This window comes from Hyperolius riggenbachi, chromosome 7 (assembly GCF_040937935.1).
Source record: "Hyperolius riggenbachi isolate aHypRig1 chromosome 7, aHypRig1.pri, whole genome shotgun sequence".
In the NCBI taxonomy this organism is placed as follows: Eukaryota; Metazoa; Chordata; class Amphibia; order Anura; family Hyperoliidae; genus Hyperolius; species Hyperolius riggenbachi.
Genome location: NC_090652.1, coordinates 230709596 through 230723693, shown reverse-complemented (window position 1 = coordinate 230723693; position 14098 = coordinate 230709596). Strand labels below are relative to the sequence as shown.

General features: G+C 43.7%; 1 protein-coding gene across 2 annotated transcripts in view; it reads left to right on the top strand.

Moving 5' to 3' along the window:
• The window catches only part of SPAG16 (sperm associated antigen 16), a 1402284-nt gene that overhangs the window by 1230222 nt on the left and 157964 nt on the right, over nucleotides 1-14098 (top strand). The window lies entirely within an intron of this gene.

Below are 14098 nucleotides of genomic sequence, written 5' to 3'. Positions count from 1 at the left end.
TGCCACTATGGAAGCGCCAGCCTTGCCCAGTAGGCATCTAAGTAGAAAAAGGGAAATACGGATCGGGTCCAAATGCTTGCAGGTTAGTTGCAGGTATGGGAACCACAATCAAATCAGGCTGAAGGTGCAGATTGGGTGCAGGCCTCAATAGCAGCAAAATGCTATGCATTAGCTGCCTCCAGTGGTGGAACAGGTCTTCTTCAGAGAAGAATCAGAATCAAAATAATTTATTCGCCAAGTACAACAGACATCACACCCGGAATTATTTGTGGACACATGGCAGTTGGCATAGTGCGAATAACAACAACATAAGCATAATTATAACAATATAAGGCATAGCAACAATAACGACAATGTGGCAATAGCAGTGCAAGTTGCAGATCACAACCCCCTGTGGAGAACATGCATGAGATAGAAACATATGGGAAAGTTCGACTTCGACCGGTGCGAGTCGTCCTATGGGCAATTGTTCATGTGTTGGGGTGCCAGAGGAGCTGAAGGAGACCCGGGGGTGTCCTAGGGGTGGGATCCTCAGTTGAGAAGGACAACTGCTTTTGGGAAGAAGGTGTTACTACGTCTGGTGGTTATGGAGGGGATAGCCCACTTCTTTCTTCTGTGTAACTTTGCTTGTGCAGTCAGCGGCTCTCGTCATGTGACAGGCATCATGAGCCACATGTTGACTGGCTGTCAGGCCCACAGTTACACAGAAGAGGAATGAAGAGGTGGACCTGTTATGCCGTTGGGAGCAGGTAATGTATAATGCTCTGCTGCATTTAACTTTGCATTTGCTGACAGGATCAGGCCTACTTAGCCCCCAGCCCCCCTCCCTCACAATGGCAGAGGTCATGGGGGCTAATGTTTTGCCAATGTGCATCACAAAGTACTCCTCCCTATAGTAACAGTACCTGTCAATCTGGCATCTATACCGCACTCAGCCCCTAGTTGTAACCCAAGGAATCCGATTCCAATCCCTGCAGGCGACAACCATTGTGCATGTGTATGCACCTTTAAAGTAAACCAAGCGCTATTTTTAGCACCCAGGGCAACTCAATAGCACATTAAAAATGCATACCAACAATGTGGCTCATTATTAAAAATAAATCTTCAATTTTACCTCGTTATTACCCTACTTCCAAGGCCTTCCCAACCACAGAGATTTCAGGCAGATAAGGACTAATGCAGCGGTAGGAAACCTTGGCTCTCCAGCTGTGATAAAACCACAAATCCCACCATGCATTTTCCTTTATTCATCATGACTTTGGCTGTCAGACTCCTGCAATGCATCGTGGGACTTGTAGTTCCTTAACAGCTGGAGAGCCAAGCTTCCCTACACCTGGACTAATGTAATCATTATAATGCATGCATAAGTAGAGAGCAAACAAAAGCTTTCATTAGCGAGGGGAGGTGGGGGTGGAGATATAGGACATTATGCTTCAAAGAGTTTAGAGAAGCCACAGACGCTATCTTCACACCTTCCCCCAGAAAAATAATGGGCAGCTAGAAGGGGAGTGGAGAACATGGCAGCACCTATAGCTATTGGAAACCAGGACAAACTGCAGGAAAAAAAAAAGTGGCGCTTAGTTCCCTTTAAGGCTGAGTGTGGTATTCAAGCCACTGGCAGTCTAGTGTCTAACTAATCAACACTGGCATTGGCCGCTCCTTTATGTCAATATGCTAGATCTTAAAAATAGATCATCTGTGCTCCGGGATGGTTAGTTTCCCTTCTAATCAGTCAGATTTCAGCTCTCCATGATTAAGCAATATTTTTATCACTGCAGCAGCCGGTTTACATTATGCACTTTCTGGCAGAATACATAGAAGTTAACTGTGTAATTATACTTATAATTAAAACATACTCTGTGTTCATCAGGCATTCTGTAGCTAATTGTAATTCAGGTCTCTTTTAGTTTTTCTCCTCCATGAAAGAGTTAAAAGCTAAACAGGTGAGATGCATACATAAGCTATGAATCCCTGGTTGATCTTTACTGCTGTCGACGACATGCAGCCAAAGTGCGCCCCTTGTGGTAAATTGTTGCCTGCAGCATTTTCACTTGGCTGTGCCTGTTTGCTCCACACTGTATCGTGGCAGCTTTCCAGTATCATGCGCCAATTATTCTTAGCACTTTTACATTAGCTTAATTGGTTCCTGTTCTCAGGGGTTGAATTTATTAGTTTGCTCTCTGTAAATACAGAACAGTACAGAGGGACAGGGATTATTGGAAGAACTTCAGGGCAGTCAATGCATTGGGAATTCTCTCCTTGCAACACTTTACCTACAATCCGATCACTGCTTCTGTGAGAAGGTTTCATCGCTGGCTGCAGTGTAGTGCTGTGATAAATAGAGATAGCCCGAACGGTTTGCCGGCGAACGGTTCCCGGCGAACTTCCGGGGTTCGCGTTCGCGGAGAACCGCAAACTTTTTCGGAAGTTCGGTTCGCCCCCATAGTGAGGGTCAACTTTGACCCTCTACATCACAGTCAGCAGGCACATTGTAGCCAATCAGGCTACACTCCCTCCTGGAGCCCCCCCCCTTATAAAAGGCAGGCAGCATCAGGCATTGGACTCACTCATGTGCCTGCATTCATTAGAGAAGGCAGCCTAGCATGTACCATTGTGATATACCCAAGAGAAAAATTAGCTCTCTCTCTCTAGGACTTGATGCCATTGAACTGAATTTTCAGCTTAAAACCATCAACGGATACCGGCAGAATTTCACAGACATTTTCGGAATTCCGCCAAATTGAAAAAGCAATTCCATTCCTACCAAACGGAATGGAATGAGCAATTTCCACCTAAAAATTCCAGAAAATACAATTCCGCGGAAAGCGGTGGCCATCCCTACTAGAGAGGGAGAGAGAGAGAGATGAATCTACCTGGCTATCTGGGGTTCTCTTTGGATAACTGTTGAACGCAAAAGGCAAGGCTAAGCCTGGCTACAAATCCTTAAGCAAGCTAATTTTTCTCTTGGATTGATCATAATGGTACATGCTAGGCTGGCTTCAGCATGTAGTGTTGTTGGTGGTATAGCGGTTAAGTCAGTTACCTACCACACACTGAGACCTGGGTTCAATTCCCAGCCATGGTGAGTTGGCTTTTGACAAGCTACAAATCCTTAAGCACTTATGCTAGGCTGGCTTTAGCATGTAGTGTGGTTGGTGGTCTAGGGGGTAAGTCAGATACCTACTACACACTGAGACCTGGGTTCAAATCATGGCCAAGGTATGAAAGCTGGCTTTTGAAAAAGTACAAATCCTTATGCTACTTTTTCTATTGGATTGATCATGATGGTACATGCTAGGCTGGCTTTAGCATGTAGTGTGGTTGGTGGTCTAGGGGGTAAGTCAGATACCTACTACACACTGAGACCTGGGTTCAAATCCCAGCCATGGTATGTAAGTTGGCTTTTGAAAAACTGCAATTCCCTACAAGATGATGGATGATATAAGTGGAGGGATGGAGAGAGAGAGAGAGAGAGAGAGAGAGAGAGAGAGAGAGAGAGAGAGAAAGACTTGTGTCAAAGTACCCAGGCTTACAGGACGTCCTGAAGCAGGCCAGGAAGTTGTGTGGGCATTTCAGGCGGTCTTACACGGCCATGGCACACTTTGCCAAGATTCAGTGGAGAAACAAGTTGCCGGTGAGATGCCTCATTTGTAATAGCCCGACTTGCTGGAATTCGACGCTCCTTATGTTCTCTCGTCTGCTAGAACAGGAGAAAGCCGTCACCCAGTACCTCTACAATTTCAGTAGAAGGACACAATCTGGAGATGGGGATGTTCTGGCCCAACAACTGGACTCTCATGCAAAATGCATGCAGGCTCATGCAGCCATTTAAGGAGGTGACCAACCTGGGGAGTCGCAGTGAAGGCACCATCAGCGACTTGATCCCATATGCTTACTTCCCGGAGCGTGCCGTGCGTAGAGTGGTGGATCAAGCTGTGGAGGAGCATGAAGAGGAACAGTTATGGGAGGAAGCATTGTGGGAACAATTCTCACCAGAACCAGATGTTTTCTCAACACCTGCGGCAGCACAGAGGGGGGAGGAGGAGGAAGAGTCGTGTGGGGAAGAGGAGTCAGACTCGGATGATGAGGAAGGTGTCTCTTTGGAGGAGGAGGCGGCGGCAGAAGAACAACCGCAGCAGGCGTTGCAGGGGGCTTGTGCTGCTCAATGTTCTCGTGGTATTGTTCGTGGCTGGGAGGAGGAGGACTTACCTGACATCACTGAGGAAGAGCAAGAGGAGATGGATAGTACGTCTGGATCCAACTTTGTGCAGATGGCATCTTTCATGCTGTCCAGCCTGTTGAGGGACCCCCGTATAAAAAAACTTAAGGGGAATGAGCTGTACTGGGTGGCCACGCTACTAGACCCTCGGTATAGGCACAATGTGGCGAACATGTTACCAACTCACCTGAAGGCATAAAGGATGTAGCACTTGCAGAACAAGCTGGCAACTATGCTTTACAATGCATTTAAGGGTGATGTCACAGCACAACGCAATAAAGGTACCACTGCCAGTAATCCTCCTCCCATGTCCACGCAGGCAAGGGCAGGACCTTTCAGCAATCTCATGGTGATGTCGGACATGCAGACATTCTTTAGTCCAACACCTCACCTTAGCCCTTCTGGATCCACCCTCCACCAATGCCTGTGGATGAAGACACTGTGAGCAGCGATGAACCCTTGGACTACTGGGTGCGCAGGCTTGACCTGTGGCCAGAGCTGTCCCAATTTACCATCCAACTTCTGTCTTGCCCTGCCTCAAGTGTCCTATCAGAAAGGACCTTCAGTGCAGCTGGAGGCATTGTCACTGAGAAGAGAAGTCGCCTAAGTCACAAAAGTGTTCAGTACCTGACCTTTATCAAAATGAATGAGGCATGGATCCCGGAGGGCTACTGCCTGCCCGAAGACTAAGTCAGTCCCCACACACAGCTTCTCTGCCTGAATGCCGTGTGACTGCCTGCCCCAAGAGTCGCTACTGCCTGCCCGAAGACTAAGTCGCTCCCCACACAGCACCTCTGCCCGCAGGCCGCTTTACTGCCTTCTCTGCCACCACCAACAGGGTCCAGGACTCCAGGTGGATTCCTGAATTTTTAAGGCTGCTGCTAGCAGCGGCCGTTATACTCATTTTTATGGTGCATGTACATGCCTGCCTAATTTTTCTGGCTGCACCGCAGCTGCAACAACAAAACAAAAGGCATGTACATGTGCCAATTCCCCTTCATGATCATTACCTTGCCGCGGTGAAGGGGCTTGCGTATTACAATGAAGCAATGACCGCCGGCTATATGAGTGTCTCGGGGGGGTGGGGGGGGGGGGCACACCCAAGATAATAAGGTTGTTGCTTCATTGTGGACAGACCAAATTTGATCAGCTGGACAGTCACTGATGTTCTATCATTGAGCTACCACAGCCCGGCGACCATCCGGGCTTGAAATCCGCCACGGCCTGCACTCTGGCCATGGTGCGCATCAGTCCAGCACAGCCGTCACAACACAAACAGCTGTTTGTGGTGCGTTACACAGTACGTTTGGTGTGTCAGTGTGAAGTAATACTCTAATTACACACCCTGATTGATGTATACACATGCAAGATGTTTTAAAGCACTTTAGGCCTCCAATTTAGCATTTAATGTGATTTCTGCCCTTAAAACGCTGCTTTGCGTCAAATCCAGATTTTTCTCCGGGACTTTTGGAGTCTATACCACTCCGCCATGCCCCCCTCCTGGTGTTAGACCCCTTGAAACATCTTTTCCATCATTTTTCTGGCCAGCATAAGTGTTTCTAGTTTTCAAAGGTCGCCTCCCCATTGAAGTTTATTGCGGTTCGCGACAGTTCACGCAACTCGAACTTTTGCGGAAGTTCACGAAGTTCACCGAGAATCGAAGGTTCAGGCCATCTCAAGTGATAAATACCATCTCAGTAATTGACTCACTAATGTAGGAATCACCCGTGACATTGACATTGCTCGAAGGCTTTGATGGTCAGAACTGCAACTCAGGTTAAAGTGGACCCGAACTCTTGCACAGGACAGAAGGAAAACATAGAGAAATGCACCCTGTATGTATTTAGAGAGTTTAGTCTAATTCCCCCTCATCTGTGCCTAATTACAACTTTAATTTGATCTCTCCCCTGTGTCACCTCACCTCCCACAGCAGATAAGGCAGATAAGCTCATTTAAAAGGTACACAATATTAACAATATGTCTGCTTCCATGAAAGCAGGAAGTAGAAACACTGCAGATTTATTGTAGGATTTGTATCAGCTGTGACAAAGAAATGTTTTCTTTAAATGTTATTATGCTGCTGCTTATCTTTTAGAGCAGTGTTTCTCAACATTTTATTGGTTAGTACCCCTTTTAAAACCCTGTACTCGCCAAGTACCCCCTGGCATAGTAAACATTATCTCAAGTACCCCTTGACAAATATATATTTAATCGTAGTACATGATTATTGGTTCTAAACAATTTTCAAGCATTTACTATTACTTTTACTTGTCTTAGCTAAAATACTAATTTGAAGTTGTTTAAATAAGATTTATTATTTTCTACAACTCTAAATTTGTTATTCTTGGTTAAGTATATCAAGCCCGAGTACCCCCTGTAACCATCAGAAGTACCCCTTGGGGTACGCGTACCACACGTTGAGAACCTAGGTTTTAGAGCAGAGAGGAAGTTCTGAATTCAGGTCCGCTTTAAAACATCTTCTGGAATTTGTAACATGACACACTCACATCAGCTGACTTTAACAATTTAGTGTCACTGGTGGGAGAGAACAGTTTATTCATTAACAGGTCAGCTGGCAGCAAGGCTGTTTCTGGACAGATTGGCGCTCTAGGCAAGATATCTGCTGTTACTCCCTCCATGATACTAAAACACTGTACAAATGTATTAGAATAGAATAATCCATCGTATGCATTAGAACTTTAGCAAACTGCTCTTTTGCTGTTTTTTTTTTTAACCTCTTATATTCTTTTGTGCATGTTTATAGAACATTGAAACCTAAAAAGAGCAGTTGGCAAAAGTTATATCAGATCTGATACGCAGGAGGGATTGTTCCGATTGATGATTGTGATAAGACCGGTAATGCAACCTGTTGAACCATCATTACCATTGCTAGGCTACTTTTGGGCACAGGTTAGGTGTTAAATTAGTTGGCTATCTAGGTGTTTTGACAGACTCACAATGGTTTCCATAGTTGGATCAATCTGCTATCCAACCCAAACACAGTATAACCCCTGTGGTGCACAGCAATAATATTGTTTACATGCACACACAGAGCACTTGTAATCCGGGGTGTAACTAGACTTAATAGGACCCCCCTGCAAAGATGATAGCGTGGGGTCAGCTGCATCGCTATTTGGAGAGACATTCGAGGGACGAAGAGCGACGTGTGCATTACGTTATGCAGTGAGCATGATAGTGAAACAATGAAAGTAATTGGCTGTCCCGGAGGGTAAGTTGTTCTGCCGGGCAGCCCGCTTGCAGATTGGGGTCAGGATTGCACACTTCTGTATACATGCCTGATTATTGGCTGAGGCGGTCGTTATTGCCCACCTCAACCAACTTTAATCAAACATGTTTACAAGGCTTAAGGGATACATTACAGAATTATAGAGCACAGTATAATCTCATCCCTTAGAAGTGAGCTGATTACTGTATGTACTTGACTATAAGTCTAGAAATTTAGGTCTGACTCACGGAATAAAAGTATATGGGTCAACTTATACGCAAGTCATGAGCAACACTGAGCACACTGAGTAATGTCTGTGGTAAATGTGACATTCTCATTTGCAGCAATTGACCCTGTGGTAAGTGACACTTTCATGATAAAGGAAATGCCATGAAAATACAGGTCTGAAAGGTGCCGGGGAAAATACTGGGCTGCAGGAAGGGGAGTGAATAATTGCTGCACTTGGGGGCCTGGAGGAGGTATTGGCTGCACTTAAGGGACAGGAGGAGTTAATGGCTGCCTGCAATACTGTATGTAGAATGTAGTGCAGTTATTAACACCTCCTGGTCCCCAAGAGCAGCCATTAACTTTGCTGGGTAGATTTATACTTGAGTCAATAAAAAAATCCAGCTTAAGAGGCTCAAATATTAGAGTTGACTTATACATGAGGTCAACTTATATTCGAGGATATACAGGACCGTGTGTGAATATATCGAAGGGCAATATAAATGCTTGGTCAGTGAGCTTTTTACCTTTAGACCTGAAAGAAGACATGAAAGGAGGTTTTCCCCCTATTTATAAATGAGTTGTTCACAGTGAGAATGGCTGCCTGATCTTCTGAGCTTGACCCTTCACTGGTTCCTGGCTTAGTTTGCCTCTCACTTGGATTGCTAGTGATCTGACCTTCTATGTTTGACATCTGGCCTCATCCCTGTTTGGCTGTTAGGCGTTTCATTGGTTTCCTCTGCCTTTAGATCTTATACTTTGCATAATTAGGTCCTAGGGCAACTGAAGTTGGGTGAGTGAGTCGCGTTTAAGGGCGTTGGGAAAAAAGGGCGCCTGGTGTAAACCTTATCAGGAAATAACGTTTAACAAAAATTAAAACCTATTTTGACGATTAATTATAACGTTTATTCAAATTAAATCACTAATTTATGTTTATCGGTTCTCATTTGGTGGAAACGCTATTTATCGATTGTTGTACTGTTAAAAAGCTATTTTAAAATTAAAGTATGTTAAAAAAGGCGACGGGAAAAAAGGGCGCGTGGATAAAACTTTATAATAAAATTTATTGCTGAAAAAATTAAATGTTAAAATCTTATTTACTTAGATTTAATCATAACTTTAAAAGTATAAAAGTTAGAAAATTAAATTACTATTTACTGTTCTTATGCACCGTTTAATACTTACATTAACGTTTACATGATCTTATTAATAAATCATATTTTCACGATTAGTCAAAAGTCAAATAAACGCTGTTTAATGCTTTTTGAGGAAACATACATTAACGTTTAACAGATACAAACTAAAATAAGCTTTTAGATGATGTTATGAATAAATCACTTTATAAGAATTCCGGATAACTCAAATAAACGTAGTTTGATATTTAACTTTTGATGTAAATCTAAGATAAAGATTTACAAAATAGATATCTTACAATGTTTATCACTTTTAAACTCAATTTAATATTACAGATCGAACAAGTGTATTAATATGCATTGTAAATGGACTGATAAAAAATATAATTTTTTTTTGTACTGCTGTAAACTTTTAAATTAAGGATACTTATCTTAACGTAATCACTTCTGAGTATATTGTCAGTACGCGCTATTTAAGAATTTAAGAATTGTCCTTATTTAAGAATTTAAATCATTAATACCGAATTCCAACATTTGAAATGTACTCCTTAGGGTGGCTAATAATTATTCATTCTTTTTAATCCAATCTTACCAAATCTATGTAGTGAAAGGTGAAATTCACTGAATTAACTGAATAGATACTTCATGCAGTTACCTTTATATTACATTGAAATAGCAAGATTGTATGAAAAAGATTGGATCATTAGTGGCCAGCTTTAATTGTACTATATCATACCTTGCACGGTTTATATATTCTCCAATGACTGCTGCTGTGCCTTTTCACAAGTGGATTCCTTCTTCGGGTTCTTCTTCTTGACGCCTCATTGCAGTTGACTTGCGCTTAAAAGGGGGTAGGGGGGGTAATGTGAAAATGATTTGAATTTACCCTGTGCTTCTCTTGGTACCACGCAGAGGACTCAGGCCACGCCTCCAGTTCACTCCCTTAATTTCAGACTTTCAAGTCTGTGAAGCACTTCGCCTGTGTATCCGGGTCCTCACTCCCGCTGATGTCAACAGGAGCGTACTGCGCATACACAGACCAAGCTGGACTTGTGCCGTACGCTCCTGTTGACATTAGCAGGAGGGAGGACACGGCAATGCTATCGCATTGGTTTTACCACTTTAAAGTCTGAAATTCCATAAGTGCACACGAGGTGTGGCCCGAGCATCCGTGAGTGGCTCCGCGGGCACAGGACGTCTGAGGGGGCACCATGGCAACACCCGGGTAAGTTCAACACATTTTCCCCTGACCCCCTGCAGTGTCCCTTTAACGTACGCATAGTATGTTACCTTCATGTCTTCTTTTTCAGCCAACGGACGAAGAATTTGCTCATCGTGTATAACACTTGTGAATGTCATGAGGTGCTAATGGTGTGGCCTACTTTTCTGTCTTCGTAATGCTACTTGCTTATTTATTACTTATGAGTTGATATTAACAGTGGTCTGTGTTCTGTAAGGAAAACAGTAATAAAGATTGCAAAACATGCCACTGACTACATTAGCTGATGACCCTTTTCATCAGAGTAAGGTATTCATTTTCTATAATGGAGCATCAGTGGGCTCTTGAATGCTGTTACAATTAGTGTGGAATTCTTAGATTACACAAGGTACTTGGTGTACAAGCGCACTTAAATATAAATGCATGTACATAGTATACTTATTAAATTTTTAGGTATTTGTGTTGGTCTTGTACCACCAGCCCTTGCCATAAGTTTGTTGAACAGTACCTGGCTATCCTTCTCCATGCTCTATTTTTTTTGGGAAGTAGTTTGCAAGCATTGTCATGGTGTTTTGTGGCCTACCTGTGCTTATGCAACCACGGCCATGTGTGCACTTATTTGCGTACTCAACTGCATTAGCATACTGCAGTACCACATTATGCTAATGAACAGGTTATAGAGAAGAAGGAAACACGTGTACCTGTTATTTAAGTAAAATTTTAAAATATTAGTTACTGTAGAGTCCGAGCCGCTACAAAATTATTTCAGTGTACAAAAGTGATGCTTGGGCTGGTACTAGTTCAAGATATTTTTTATGTAGGCCAATGGGTATCTATAATCTTAAAGGGAAACCGAAGTAAGAGGTATACTTGGCCTGCCATAATAACTTCCTTTTCATCAATAAAATTTTCTTGGCTGGCCTTATGATTCTCTGGCTGTAATACTAAGAGCCATAGCCCCTGAACAAGCATTCAGCAGATCAGGTGTTTTTGACATTACTGTCAGATCTGACAAGACGAGCTGTATGCTTTTTTCCGGTGTTCTTCATAAAATATTGCAGAGATATAGAGCAGTAGGGCTGGCAGGCAACAGATATTTATTATAATGAAAAAAATATGGCAGCCTCCATATAGTAGTTTTTACTACAGTTACCCTTTAACATATAGTGTTAAAGGAGTACACACAGTTACCTTTTAACATCTAGTGTTAAAGGTGAACACGTCTAAATTTGAAGATGAATTTTTTTAACAATAGTTATTTCTCAACGATTACTTATGTTTTCTCTAACTCCTATAAGAAATTGTCCACACATTTTGCATTTCAAATAAAACTTTAATAGAACTGTAATATAAAAATTTTTTCTCTTTAAATATACATCATACATAAACATTGAAACAGATGTAATAAAACATGTTTTTACTTATTACATACTTCCAACAATCGCATTTGCAAGGAGTGATCAAAACTTACAAAAAATTACAAAAATTTAGCTTTCTCCATTCCCTTGTTGCCGAAGATATACATGTATATCTTAGTTTGCTGTCCGCAAGCATGTTGTTCTGCATGCAAGTTGTAGAGCTGCATTACTAATTAAAGTGAACCTTGAAGAATACCACAACATACATTTGACATTATGAGAAAAAGATGTGTATGTACAGTGCCTAGCACACATATAACTTTGCTGTTCTCCTGTTATTTCTTTCCCTCCCTGCTTGAAAGAGTTCAATATCAGGTATGTAGGTTGCTGACTCGGTCTTGACTCAGACAGGACGTGAGTACAGTGTGATCCTCATTCATAATTAATTTCAACTATAAAACACTTTAATAGAATACAATGGCTCCAGAGAGCAAGACCGATGAGAAAATAGGCGAATTTCTTATCAGTGAGGGTCACACTGTAGTCACTTCCTGTCTGAGTCCGGACTGAGTCAGCCACTTACATACCTGATATTGTACTGTTTCAGGCAGGCAGGGAGGGAAAGAAATAAGAGGAACACAGTGTAGTTCTATGGTAGACGCAGTTGTATGTGTGCTAGGCACTGTGCATACAGATGTTTATTTCATTATGTTACATTTCTGTTGAGGTATCCTTGAAGGCCGAAAAGAAATGAGTGAAACTCAGCTGGGGCTTGCAAAGAGACACTGAAGTGAGACAAAATCTCGCTTCAGCTCTTATATATAGCAGGGGCACGTGTGCCCCAGCTAAAACCCCGCTATCCCGCGGCTAAACGGGGGTACCCGACCCCCCAACCCATCCCATGCCAAATCTACGAACAACTTGGTCGTAGATTTTGTTCTTTCCTGGAGGCAGGGGCTAACGGCTGCAACCCTGGCTCCATGCGCATATATCAGACGTGCATCGCCGCCTCTCCCCAGGCTCTTTCAGTCAATGAAGACTGAGAGGGGCGTGGTAGAGGCAGAGGTACGCCTCTGACTGACGCGCATGGGGCAGGTCTGCAGCGGTTAGCCCTGCCCATACCAGGAAGCGCTCACCCGCATAACGGATGGAATTTTGGGGGGTAAGGGACCAACATTAAGAGGCGGGATAGCGGCGTTGTAGCAGGGGCACGCATGCCCCTGCTGTATATGAGGTCTGAAGCGAAATGTAATCTCGCTTCATACTCTCTTTAAGAGCACCGAGCATCTGAAGGGTGCTCTTGAAGTCACTACATGTCCCCCATTGTACTGCGGCGGACACTTCTTGTTCTTTTATGAGAGATTTTGGCAACAAGTTTGTGCAGGCAGCGCTTTGTGAATGTAACATTATGGTTTTTGATTAATAATTCCTTTACAGCATCATTATCTTTAACAATAACTAAAAGAACACTATGTGCAAACAAACAGATAAACAACAACAATGTAAAATTTGGTGTACATTACTTTTCGCCTATGCTGATGTCACTTTCATTCATAAATGAATTTTTTGGACAAAGTCCATTTTTGGTTACTTGACTATGTGTTAAGCTTAAGCTATTTACCACATACTATTTCAACTAGATGCTGGGTGTGTTTCCTATTCTGGACAGACTCCTTTTCTGTCCAAAATTTTGGTCAGTAGTGTATAAAAACTTTGTTTTGTCTGATAGCGACAATTGACTGTAAGTGACAGTAACATAAGATAAAAGAAATTGTATGGCACCGCAGCTCGGCCGGTGCATTTTCCTCAATTGTGATCTTTTCTCAGGCCTTGCTCTTAAAGATAACCGGAGGTGGGTTTGAAATATATTATCTGCATACATAGGCTGGATCTGCCTATACAGCCCAGCCTCTATTGCTATCCCAAACCCCCCTAAGGTCCCCCTTTACTCTGCAATCCCTCATAAATCACAGCCACGCTGATGACAAACAGCTTGTCAGAGGTGGCTGTGTTTCTATGAATAGTGTCAGCATGCTGCTTTCCCCCCACTCCTGCATAACTCCAGTCCCGCCCTGCATCCCTTCCCTCCTTGATGATTGGAGGGAATGGACGGGGGCAGGGAACGAGACCGGAGGGAAGGGCGGTGGAGCAGCTGAGACTGACACTACTGATGTAAACACAGCCTCACACCACGGCTGTGATTTATGAGGGATTGCATAGTGCAAGGGGACTGGAGTGGGGTTTTGAGTAGTAACATAGGTTGGGCTGTATAGGCAGATCCAGCCTCTTTATGCAGATAACATTCTTTAAACCCTGCTCTTAAAGTTCCTCCTTAACTTATTGGATGTATATGACTTATTTGAGTAGGCCATGTAAGTATTGGCAGGGCCGGCCCGCCCATGAGGCGGGGTGAAACGTTTGCCTCAGGCGGCGCTTCTGAGGGGGCGGCACCCGCCCGTCCGTGGGTGTGGAGTGCCGCCCGAGCTGGAGGTAATAGCGGGCAGGAAGGGGGTATTGGGGCTAGCGGCGGGGAGGGGGGTCGGACCCCCCCCATCCCTCGCCTGGGTCCCCCATCCTCCGCTCCCCTCCAGCTTGTTATGCGCGCTGGCTGGCTGGCTGGCTGCGGCTGTAAGAGGCAACGGGCGGGGATCACTCACCTCTTCCTCGTTCCAACGTGCGCTCCACTGACGTCACTTCCTGCGGCATAGCAGGAAGTGA